The following is a 12288-nucleotide window of genomic DNA, read 5'->3' as shown; positions in this document are numbered from 1 at the left end:
TGACTGAGGTTTGATGGTGGAACCCTGTGCACTGGGAATATGACTGAGGTTTGATGGTTGAACCCTGTGGCATGGCAACATGACTGAGGTTTGATTCTGGAAAACTGTGGCCTGGGAACATGACATCTGTTTAGATTGTGGAATAGTTTGCCCTGGGAACCTGACTGAGCCTTGGTTCTGGAACTCTGTGGACTGGGAACATGACTGAGGTTTATTCTAGAACCCTGTAGCCTGGGAACATAACTGAGGATTGATTCTGGAACCCTGTGGCCTGGGAACATGAGAACGGTTTGATTCTGGAACGCTGTGGCCTGGCAACATGACTGAGGCTTGATTCTGGAACCCTGTGGCCTGGCAAATGACTCAGGTTTGATTCTGGATCCCTGTGGCCTGGGAACATGACTGAGGCGTGATTCTGGAAAACTGTGGCCTGGGAAAATGACATCTGTTTAGATTGTGGAATAGTGTGCCCTGGGAACCTGACTGAGCCTTGGTTCTGGAACTCTGTGGACTGGGAACATGACTGAGGTTTGATTCTGGAACCCTGTGGCCTGGCAATATGACTCAGGTTTGATTCTGGGTCCCTGTGGCCTGGGAACATGACTGAGGCGTGATTCTGCAAAACTGTGGCCTGGGAAAATGACCTCTCTTTAGATTGTGGAATAGTGTGCCCTGGGAACCTGACTGAGCCTTGGTTCTGGAACTCTGTGGACTGGGAACATGACTGAGGTTTATTCTAGAACCCTGTTGCCTGGGAACATAACTGAGGATTGATTCTGGAACCCTGTGGCCTGGGAACATGACATCGGTGGATTCTGGAACCCTGTGGCCTGGGAACATGAGAACGGTTTGATTCTGGAACCCTGTGGCCTGGCAACATGACTGAGGCTTGATTCTGGAACCCTGTGGCCTGGCAAAATGACTGAGACTTGATTCTGGAACCGTGTGGCCTGGGAACTTGACTGGGGTTTGATCGCAGAAACCTGTGGACTGTCCACATGACTGAGGTTTGATGGTGGAACCCTGTGCACTGGGAACATGACTGAGGTTTGATGGTTGAACCCTGTGGCATGGCAACATGACTGAGGTTTGATTCTGGAAAACTGTGGCCTGGGAACATGACATCTGTTTAGATTGTGGAATAGTGTGTCCTGGGAACCTGACTGAGCCTTGGTTCTGGAACTCTGTGGACTGGGAACATGACTGAGGTTTATTCTAGAACCCTGTAGCCTGGGAACATAACTGAGGATTGATTCTGGAACCCTGTGGCCTGGGAACATGACATCGGTGGATTCTGGAACCCTGTGGCCTGGGAACATGAGAATGGTTTGATTCTGGAACCCTGTGGCCTGGCAACATGACTGAGGCTTGATTCTGGAACCCTGTGGCCTGGCAATATGACTCAGGTTTGATTCTGGATCCCTGTGGCCTGGGAACATGACTGAGGCGTGATTCTGGAAAACTGTGGCCTGGGAAAATGACATCTGTTTAGATTGTGGAATAGTGTGCCCTGGGAACCTGACTGAGCCTTGGTTCTGGAACTCTGTGGACTGGGAACATGACTGAGGTTTGATTCTGGAACCCTGTGGCCTGGCAATATGACTCAGGTTTGATTCTGGGTCCCTGTGGCCTGGGAACATGACTGAGGCGTGATTCTGCAAAACTGTGGCCTGGGAAAATGACATCTGTTTAGATTGTGGAATAGTGTGCCCTGGGAACCTGACTGAGCCTTGGTTCTGGAACTCTGTGGACTGGGAACATGACTGAGGTTTATTCTAGAACCCTGTTGCCTGGGAACATAACTGAGGATTGATTCTGGAACCCTGTGGCCTGGGAATATGACATCGGTGGATTCTGGAACCCTGTGGCCTGGGAACATGAGAACGGTTTGATTCTGGAACCCTGTGGCCTGGCAACATGACTGAGGCTTGATTCTGGAACCCTGTGGCCTGGCAACATGACTGAGACTTGATTCTGGAACCGTGTGGCCTGGGAACTTGACTGGGGTTTGATCGCAGAAACCTGTGGACTGTCCACATGACTGAGGTTTGATGGTGGAACCCTGTGCACTGGGAACATGACTGAGGTTTGATGGTTGAACCCTGTGGCATGGCAACATGACTGAGGTTTGATTCTGGAAAACTGTGGCCTGGGAACATGACATCTATTTAGATTGTGGAATAGTGTGCCCTGGGAACCTGACTGAGCCTTGGTTCTGGAACTCTGTGGACTGGGAACATGACTGAGGTTTATTGTAGAACCCTGTAGCCTGGGAACATAACTGAGGATTGATTCTGGAACCCTGTGGCCTGGGAACATGACATCGGTGGATTCTGGAACCCTGTGGCCTGGGAACATGAGAACGGTTTGATTCTGGAACCCTGTGGGCTGGCAAAATGACTGAGGCTAGATTCTGGAACCCTGTGGCCTGGCAACATGACTGAGGTTTGATTCTGGATCCCTGTGGCCTGGGAACATGACTGAGGCGTGATTCTGGAAAACTGTGGCCTGGGAAAATGACATCTGTTTAGATTGTGGAATAGTGTGCCCTGGGAACCTGACTGAGCCTTGGTTCTGGAACTCTGTGGACTGGGAACATGACTGAGGTTTATTTTAGAACCCTGTAGACTGGGAACATAACTGAGGATTGATTCTGGAACCCTGTGGACTGGGAACATGACATCGGTGGATTCTGGAACAATGTGGCCTGGGAACATGAGAACGGTTTGATTCTGGAACCCTGTGGCCTGGCAACATGACTGAGGCTTGATTCTGGAACCCTGTGGCCTGGCAACATGACTGAGGTTTGATTCTGGATCCCTGTGGCCTGGGAACATGACTGAGGCGTGATTCTGGAAAACTGTGGCCTGGGAAAATGACATCTGTTTAGATCGTGGAATAGTGTGCCCTGGGAACCTGACTGAGCCTTTGTTCTGGAACTCTGTGGACTGGGAACATGACTGAGGTTTATTCTAGAACCCTGTAGCCTGGGAACATAACTGAGGATTGATTCTGGAACCCTGTGGCCTGGGAACATGACATCGGTGGATTCTGGAACCCTGTGGCCTGGGAACATGAGAACGGTTTGATTCTGGAACCCTGTGGCCTGGCAACATGACTGAGGCTTGATTCTGGAACCCTGTGGCCTGGCAACATGACTGAGGCTTGATTCTGGAACCGTGTGGCCTGGGAACTTGACTGGGGTTTGATCGCAGAAACCTGTGGACTCTCCACATGACTGAGGTTTGATGGTGGAACCCTGTGCACTGGGAACATGACTGAGGTTTGATGGTTGAACCCTGTGGCATGGCAACATGACTGAGGTTTGATTCTGGAAAACTGTGGCCTGGGAACATGACATCTGTTTAGATTGTGGAATAGTTTGCCCTGGGAACCTGACTGAGCCTTGGTTCTGGAACTCTGTGGACTGGGAACATGACTGAGGTTTATTCTAGAACCCTGTTGCCTGGGAACATAACTGAGGATTGATTCTGGAACCCTGTGGCCTGGGAACATGACATCGGTGGATTCTGGAACCCTGTGGCCTGGGAACATGAGAACGGTTTGATTCTGGAACCCTGTGGCCTGGCAACATGACTGAGGCTTGATTCTGGAACCCTGTGGCCTGGCAACATGACTGAGACTTTATTCTGGAACCGTGTGGCCTGGGAACTTGACTGGGGTTTGATCGCAGAAACCTGTGGACTGTCCACATGACTGAGGTTTGATGGTGGAACCCTGTGCACTGGGAACATGACTGAGGTTTGATGGTTGAACCCTGTGGCATGGCAACATGACTGAGGTTTGATTCTGGAAAACTGTGGCCTGGGAACATGACATCTGTTTAGATTGTGGAATAGTGTGCCCTGGGAACCTGACTGAGCCTTGGTTCTGGAACTCTGTGGACTGGGAACATGACTGAGGTTTATTGTAGAACCCTGTAGCCTGGGAACATAACTGAGGATTGATTCTGGAACCCTGTGGCCTGGGAACATGACATCGGTGGATTCTGGAACCCTGTGGCCTGGGAACATGAGAACGGTTTGATTCTGGAACCCTGTGGCCTGGCAACATGACTGAGGCTAGATTCTGGAACCCTGTGGCCTGGCAACATGACTGAGGTTTGATTCTGGATCCCTGTGGCCTGGGAACATGACTGAGGCGTGATTCTGGAAAACTGTGGCCTGGGAAAATGACATCTGTTTAGATTGTGGAATAGTGTGCCCTGGGAACCTGACTGAGCCTTGGTTCTGGAACTCTGTGGACTGGGAACATGACTGAGGTTTATTTTAGAACCCTGTAGCCTGGGAACATAACTGAGGATTGATTCTGGAACCCTGTGGACTGGGAATATGACATCGGTGGATTCTGGAACCCTGTGGCCTGGGAACATGAGAACGGTTTGATTCTGGAACCCTGTGGCCTGGCAACATGACTGAGGCTTGATTCTGGAACCCTGTGGCCTGGCAACATGACTGAGGCTTGATTCTGGAACCGTGTGGCCTGGGAACTTGACTGGGGTTTGATCGCAGAAACCTGTGGACTGTCCACATGACTGAGGTTTCATGGTTCAACCCTGTGGCATGGCACCATGATTGAGGTTTGATTGTGGAATAGTGTGCCCTGGGAACCTGACTGAGTCTTGGTTCTGGAACTCTGGGGACTGGGAACATGACTGAGGTTTATTCTAGAACCCTGTAGCCTGGGAACATAACTGAGGATTGATTCTGGAACCCTGTGGCCTGGGAACATGACATCGGTGGATTCTGGAACCCTGTGGCCTGGGAACATGAGAACGGTTTGATTCTGGAACCCTGTGGCCTGGCAACATGACTGAGACTTGATTCTGGAACCGTGTGGCCTGGGAACTTGACTGGGGTTTGATCGCAGAAACCTGTGGACTGTCCACATGACTGAGGTTTGATGGTGGAACCCTGTGCACTGGGAATATGACTGAGGTTTGATGGTTGAACCCTGTGGCATGGCAACATGACTGAGGTTTGATTCTGGAAAACTGTGGCCTGGGAACATGATATCTGTTTAGATTGTGGAATAGTTTGCCCTGGGAACCTGACTGAGCCTTGGTTCTGGAACTCTGTGGACTGGGAACATGACTGAGGTTTATTCTAGAACCCTGTAGCCTGGGAACATAACTGAGGATTGATTCTGGAACCCTGTGGCCTGGGAACATGAGAACGGTTTGATTCTGGAACCCTGTGGCCTGGCAACATGACTGAGGCTTGATTCTGGAACCCTGTGGCCTGGCAATATGACTCAGGTTTGATTCTGGATCCCTATGGCCTGGGAACATGACTGAGGCGTGATTCTGGAAAACTGTGGCCTGGGAAAATGACATCTGTTTAGATTGTGGAATAGTGTGCCCTGGGAACCTGACTGAGCCTTGGTTCTGGAACTCTGTGGACTGGGAACATGACTGAGGTTTGATTCTGGAACCCTGTGGCCTGGCAATATGACTCAGGTTTGATTCTGGGTCCCTGTGGCCTGGGAACATGACTGAGGCGTGATTCTGCAAAACTGTGGCCTGGGAAAATGACCTCTGTTTAGATTGTGGAATAGTGTGCCCTGGGAACCTGACTGAGCCTTGGTTCTGGAACTCTGTGGACTGGGAACATGACTGAGGTTTATTCTAGAACCCTGTTGCCTGGGAACATAACTGAGGATTGATTCTGGAACCCTGTGGCCTGGGAACATGACATCGGTGGATTCTGGAACCCTGTGGCCTGGGAACATTAGAACGGTTTGATTCTGGAACCCTGTGGCCTGGCAACATGACTGAGGCTTGATTCTGGAACCCTGTGGCCTGGCAACATGACTGAGACTTGATTCTGGAACCGTGTGGCCTGGGAACTTGACTGGGGTTTGATCGCAGAAACCTGTGGACTGTCCACATGACTGAGGTTTGATGGTGGAACCCTGTGCACTGGGAACATGACTGAGGTTTGATGGTTGAACCCTGTGGCATGGCAACATGACTGAGGTTTGATTCTGGAAAACTGTGGCCTGGGAACATGACATCTGTTTAGATTGTGGAATAGTTTGCCTTGGGAACCTGACTGAGCGTTGGTTCTGGAACTCTGTGGACTGGGAACATGACTGAGGTTTATTCTAGAACCCTGTAGCCTGGGAACATAACTGAGGATTGATTCTGGAACCCTGTGGCCTGGGAACATGACATCGGTGGATTCTGGAACCCTGTGGCCTGGGAACATGAGAATGGTTTGATTCTGGAACCCTGTGGCCTGGCAACATGACTGAGGCTTGATTCTGGAACCCTGTGGCCTGGCAACATGACTGAGGTTTGATTCTGGATCCCTGTGGCCTGGGAACATAACTGAGGCGTGATTCTGGAAAACTGTGGCCTGGAAAAATGACATCTGTTTAGATCGTGGAATAGTGTGCCCTGGGAACCTGACTGAGCCTTGGTTCTGGAACTCTGTGGACTGGGAACATGACTGAGGTTTATTCTAGAACCCTGTAGCCTGGGAACATAACTGAGGATTGATTCTGGAACCCTGTGGCCTGGGAACATGACATCGGTGGATTCTGGAACCCTGTGGCCTGGGAACATGAGAACGGTGTGATTCTGGATCCCTGTGGCCTGGGAACATGACTTTGGCGTGATTCTGGAAAACTGTGGCCTGGGAAAGGGACATCTGTTTAGATTGTGGAATAGTGTGCCCTGGGAACCTGACTGAGCCTTGGCTCTGGAGCTCTGTGGACTGGGAACATGACTGAGGTTTATTCTAGAACCCTGTAGCCTGGGAACATAACTGAGGATTGATTCTGGAACCCTGTGGCCTGGGAACATGACATCGGTGGATTCTGGAACCCTGTGGCCTGGGAACATGAGAACGGTTTGATTCTGGAAACGTATGGCCTGGCAACATGACTGAGGCTTGATTCTGGAACCCTGTGGCCTGGCAACATGACTGAGGTTTGATTCTGGATCCCTGTGGCCTGGGAACATGACTGAGGCGTGATTCTGGAAAACTGTGGCCTGGAAACATGACATCTGTTTAGATTGTGGAATAGTGTGCCCTGGGAACCTGACTGAGCCTTGGTTCTGGAACTCTGTAGGCTGGGAACATGACTGAGATTTATTCTAGAACCCTGTAGCCTGGGAACATAACTGAGGATTGATTCTGGAACCCTGTGGCCTGGGAACATGACATCGGTGGATTCTGGAACCCTGTGGCCTGGGAACATGAGAACGGTTTGATTCTGGAACCCTGTGGCCTGGCAACATGACTGAGGCTTGATTCTGGAACCCTGTGGCCTGGCAACATGACTGAGGCTTGATTCTGGAACCGTGTGGCCTGGGAACTTGACTGGGGTTTGATCGCAGAAACCTGTGGACTGTCCACATGACTGAGGTTTCATGGTTCAACCCTGTGGCATGGCAACATGATTGAGGTTTGATTGTGGAATAGTGTGCCCTGGGAACCTGACTGAGTCTTGGTTCTGGAACTCTGGGGACTGGGAACATGACTGAGGTTTATTCTAGAACCCTGTAGCCTGGGAACATAACTGAGGATTGATTCTGGAACCCTGTGGCCTGGGAACATGACATCGGTGGATTCTGGAACCCTGTGGCCTGGGAACATGAGAACGGTTTGATTCTGGAACCCTGTGGCCTGGCAACATGACTGAGGCTTGATTCTGGAACCCTGTGACCTGGCAATATGACTCAGGTTTGATTCTGGATGCCTGTGGCCTGGGAACATGACTGAGGCGTGATTCTGGAAAACTGTGGCCTGGGAAAATGACATCTGTTTAGATTGTGGAATAGTGTGCCCTGGGAACCTGACTGAGCCTTGGTTCTGGAACTCTGTGGACTGGGAACATGACTGAGGTTTGATTCTGGAACCCTGTGGCCTGGCAATATGCCTCATGTTTCATTCTGGGTCCCTGTGGCCTGGGAACATGACTGAGGCGTGATTCTGCAAAACTGTGGCCTGGGAACATGACATCTGTTTAGATTGTGGAATAGTGTGCCCTAGGAACCTGACTGAGCCTTGGTTCTGGAACTCTGTGGACTGGGAACATGACTGAGGTTTATTCTAGAACCCTGTTGCCTGGGAACATAACTGAGGATTGATTCTGGAACCCTGTGGCCTGGGAACATGACATCGGTGGATTCTGGAACCCTGTGGCCTGGGAACATGAGAACGGTTTGATTCTGGAACCCTGTGGCCTGGCAACATGACTGAGGCTTGATTCTGGAACCCTGTGGCCTGGCAACATGACTGAGACTTGATTCTGGAACCGTGTGGCCTGGGAACTTGACTGGGGTTTGATCGCAGAAACCTGTGGACTGTCCACATGACTGAGGTTTGATGGTGGAACCCTGTGCACTGGGAACATGACTGAGGTTTGATGGTTGAACCCTGTGGCATGGCAACATGACTGAGGTTTGATTCTGGAAAACTGTGGCCTGGGAACATGACATCTGTTTAGATTGTGGAATAGTGTGCCCTGGAAACCTGACTGAGCCTTGGTTCTGGAACTCTGTGGACTGGGAACATGACTGAGGTTTATTGTAGAACCCTGTAGCCTGGGAACATAACTGAGGATTGATTCTGGAACCCTGTGGCCTGGGAACATGACATCGGTGGATTCTGGAACCCTGTGGCCTGGGAACATGAGAACGGTTTGATTCTGGAACCCTGTGGCCTGGCAACATGACTGAGGCTAGATTCTGGAACCCTGTGGCCTGGCAACATGACTGAGGTTTGATTCTGGATCCCTGTGGCCTGGGAACATGACTGAGGCGTGATTCTGGAAAACTGTGGCCTGGGAAAATGACATCTGTTTAGATTGTGGAATAGTGTGCCCTGGGAACCTGACTGAGCCTTGGTTCTGGAACTCTGTGGACTGGGAACATGACTGAGGTTTATTTTAGAACCCTGTAGCCTGGGAACATAACTGAGGATTGATTCTGGAACCCTGTGGACTGGGAATATGACATCGGTGGATTCTGGAACCCTGTGGCCTGGGAACATGAGAACGGTTTGATTCTGGAACCCTGTGGCCTGGCAACATGACTGAGGCTTGATTCTGGAACCCTGTGGCCTGGCAACATGACTGAGGTTTGATTCTGGATCCCTGTGGCCTGGGAACATGACTGAGGCGTGATTCTGGAAAACTGTGGCCTGGGAAAATGACATCTGTTTAGATCGTGGAATAGTGTGCCCTGGGAACCTGACTGAGCCTTGGTTCTGGAACTCTGTGGACTGGGAACATGACTGAGGTTTATTCTAGAACCCTGTAGCCTGGGAACATAACTGAGGATTGATTCTGGAACCCTGTGGCCTGGGAACATGACATCGGTGGATTCTGGAACCCTGTGGCCTGGGAACATGAGAACGGTTTGATTCTGGAACCCTGTGGCCTGGCAACATGACTGAGGCTTGATTCTGGAACTCTGTGGCCTGGCAACATGACTGAGGCTTGATTCTGGAACCGTGTGGCCTGGGAACTTGACTGGGGTTTGATCGCAGAAACCTGTGGACTGTCCACATGACTGAGGTTTGATGGTGGAACCCTGTGCACTGGGAACATGACTGAGGTTTGATGGTTGAACCCTGTGGCATGGCAACATGACTGAGGTTTGATTCTGGAAAACTGTGGCCTGGGAACATGACATCTGTTTAGATTGTGGAATAGTTTGCCCTGGGAACCTGACTGAGCCTTGGTTCTGGAACTCTGTGGACTGGGAACATGACTGAGGTTTATTCTAGAACCCTGTAGCCTGGGAAAATAACTGAGGATTGATTCTGGAACCCTGTGGCCTGGGAACATGACATCGGTGGATTCTGGAACCCTGTGGCCTGGGAACATGAGAACGGTTTGATTCTGGAACCCTGTGGCCTGGCAACATGCCTGAGGCTTGATTCTGGAACCCTGTGGCCTGGCAACATGACTGAGGTTTGATTCTGGATCCCTGTGGCCTGGGAATATGACTGAGGCGTGATTCTGGAAAACTGTGGCCTGGAAAAATGACATCTGTTTAGATCGTGGAATAGTGTGCCCTGGGAACCTGACTGAGCCTTGGTTCTGGAACTCTGTGGACTGGGAACATGACTGAGGTTTATTCTAGAACCCTGTAGCCTGGGAACATAACTGAGGATTGATTCTGGAACCCTGTGGCCTGGGAATATGACATCGGTGGATTCTGGAACCCTGTGGCCTGGGAACATGAGAACGGTTTGATTCTGGAACCCTGTGGCCTGGCAACATGACTGAGGCTTGATTCTGGAACCCTGTGGCCTGGCAACATGACTGAGGTTTGATTCTGGATCCCTATGGCCTGGGAACATGACTGAGGCGTGATTCGGGAAAACTGTGGCCTGGGAACATGACATCTGTTTAGATTGTGGAATAGTGTGCCCTGGGAACCTGACTGAGCCTTGGTTCTGGAACTCTGTAGGCTGGGAACATGACTGAGATTTATTCTAGAACCCTGTAGCCTGGGAACATAACTGAGGATTGATTCTGGAACCCTGTGGCCTGGGAACATGACATCGGTGGATTCTGGAACCCTGTGGCCTGGGAACATGAGAACGGTTTGATTCTGGAACCCTGTGGCCTGGCAACATGACTGAGGCTTGATTCTGGAACCCTGTGGCCTGGCAACATGACTGAGGCTTGATTCTGGAACCGTGTGGCCTGGGAACTTGACTGGGGTTTGATCGCAGAAACCTGTGGACTGTCCACATGACTGAGGTTTCATGGTTCAACCCTGTGGCATGGCAACATGATTGAGGTTTGATTGTGGAATAGTGTGCCCTGGGAACCTGACTGAGTCTTGGTTCTGGAACTCTGGGGACTGGGAACATGACTGAGGTTTATTCTAGAACCCTGTAGCCTGGGAACATAACTGAGGATTGATTCTGGAACCCTGTGGCCTGGGAACATGACATCGGTGGATTCTGGAACCCTGTGGCCTGGGAACATGAGAACGGTTTGATTCTGGAACCCTGTGGCCTGGCAACATGACTGAGGCTTGATTCTGGAACCCTGTGGCCTGGCAATATGACTCAGGTTTGATTCTGGATCCCTGTGGCCTGGGAACATGACTGAGGCGTGATTCTGGAAAACTGTGGCCTGGGAAAATGACATCTGTTTAGATTGTGGAATAGTGTGCCCTGGGAACCTGACTGAGCCTTGGTTCTGGAACTCTGTGGACTGGGAACATGACTGAGGTTTGATTCTGGAACCCTGTGGCCTGGCAATATGACTCAGGTTTGATTCTGGGTCCCTGTGGCCTGGGAACATGACTCAGGCGTGATTCTGCAAAACTGTGGCCTGGGAAAATGACCTCTGTTTAGATTGTGGAATAGTGTGCCCTGGGAACCTGACTGAGCCTTGGTTCTGGAACTCTGTGGACTGGGAACATGACTGAGGTTTATTCTAGAACCCTGTTGCCTGGGAACATAACTGAGGATTGATTCTGGAACCCTGTGGCCTGGGAACATGACATCGGTGGATTCTGGAACCCTGTGGCCTGGGAACATGAGAACGGTTTGATTCTGGAAACGTATGGCCTGGCAACATGACTGAGGCTTGATTCTGGAACCCTGTGGCCTGGCAACATGACTGAGGTTTGATTCTGGATCCCTGTGGCCTGGGAACATGACTGAGGCGTGATTCTGGAAAACTGTGGCCTGGAAACATGACATCTGTTTAGATTGTGGAATAGTGTGCCCTGGGAACCTGACTGAGCCTTGGTTCTGGAACTCTGTGGACTGGGAACATGACTGAGGTTTGATTCTGGAACCCTGTGGCCTGGCAATATGCCTCATGTTTGATTCTGGGTCCCTGTGGCCTGGGAACATGACTGAGGCGTGATTCTGCAAAACTGTGGCCTGGGAACATGACATCTGTTTAGATTGTGGAATAGTGTGCCCTAGGAACCTGACTGAGCCTTGGTTCTGGAACTCTGTGGACTGGGAACATGACTGAGGTTTATTCTAGAACCCTGTTGCCTGGGAACATAACTGAGGATTGATTCTGGAACCCTGTGGCCTGGGAACATGACATCGGTGGATTCTGGAACCCTGTGGCCTGGGAACATGAGAACGGTTTGATTCTGGAACCCTGTGGCCTGGCAACATGACTGAGGCTTGATTCTGGAACCCTGTGGCCTGGCAACATGACTGAGACTTGATTCTGGAACCGTGTGGCCTGGGAACTTGACTGGGGTTTGATCGCAGAAACCTGTGGACTGTCCACATGACTGAGGTTTGATGGTGGAACCCTGTGCAC

This window comes from Balaenoptera acutorostrata, chromosome 19 (assembly GCF_949987535.1).
Source record: "Balaenoptera acutorostrata chromosome 19, mBalAcu1.1, whole genome shotgun sequence".
NCBI lineage: Eukaryota > Metazoa > Chordata > Mammalia > Artiodactyla > Balaenopteridae > Balaenoptera > Balaenoptera acutorostrata.
This window is presented reverse-complemented; position numbering follows the sequence as displayed.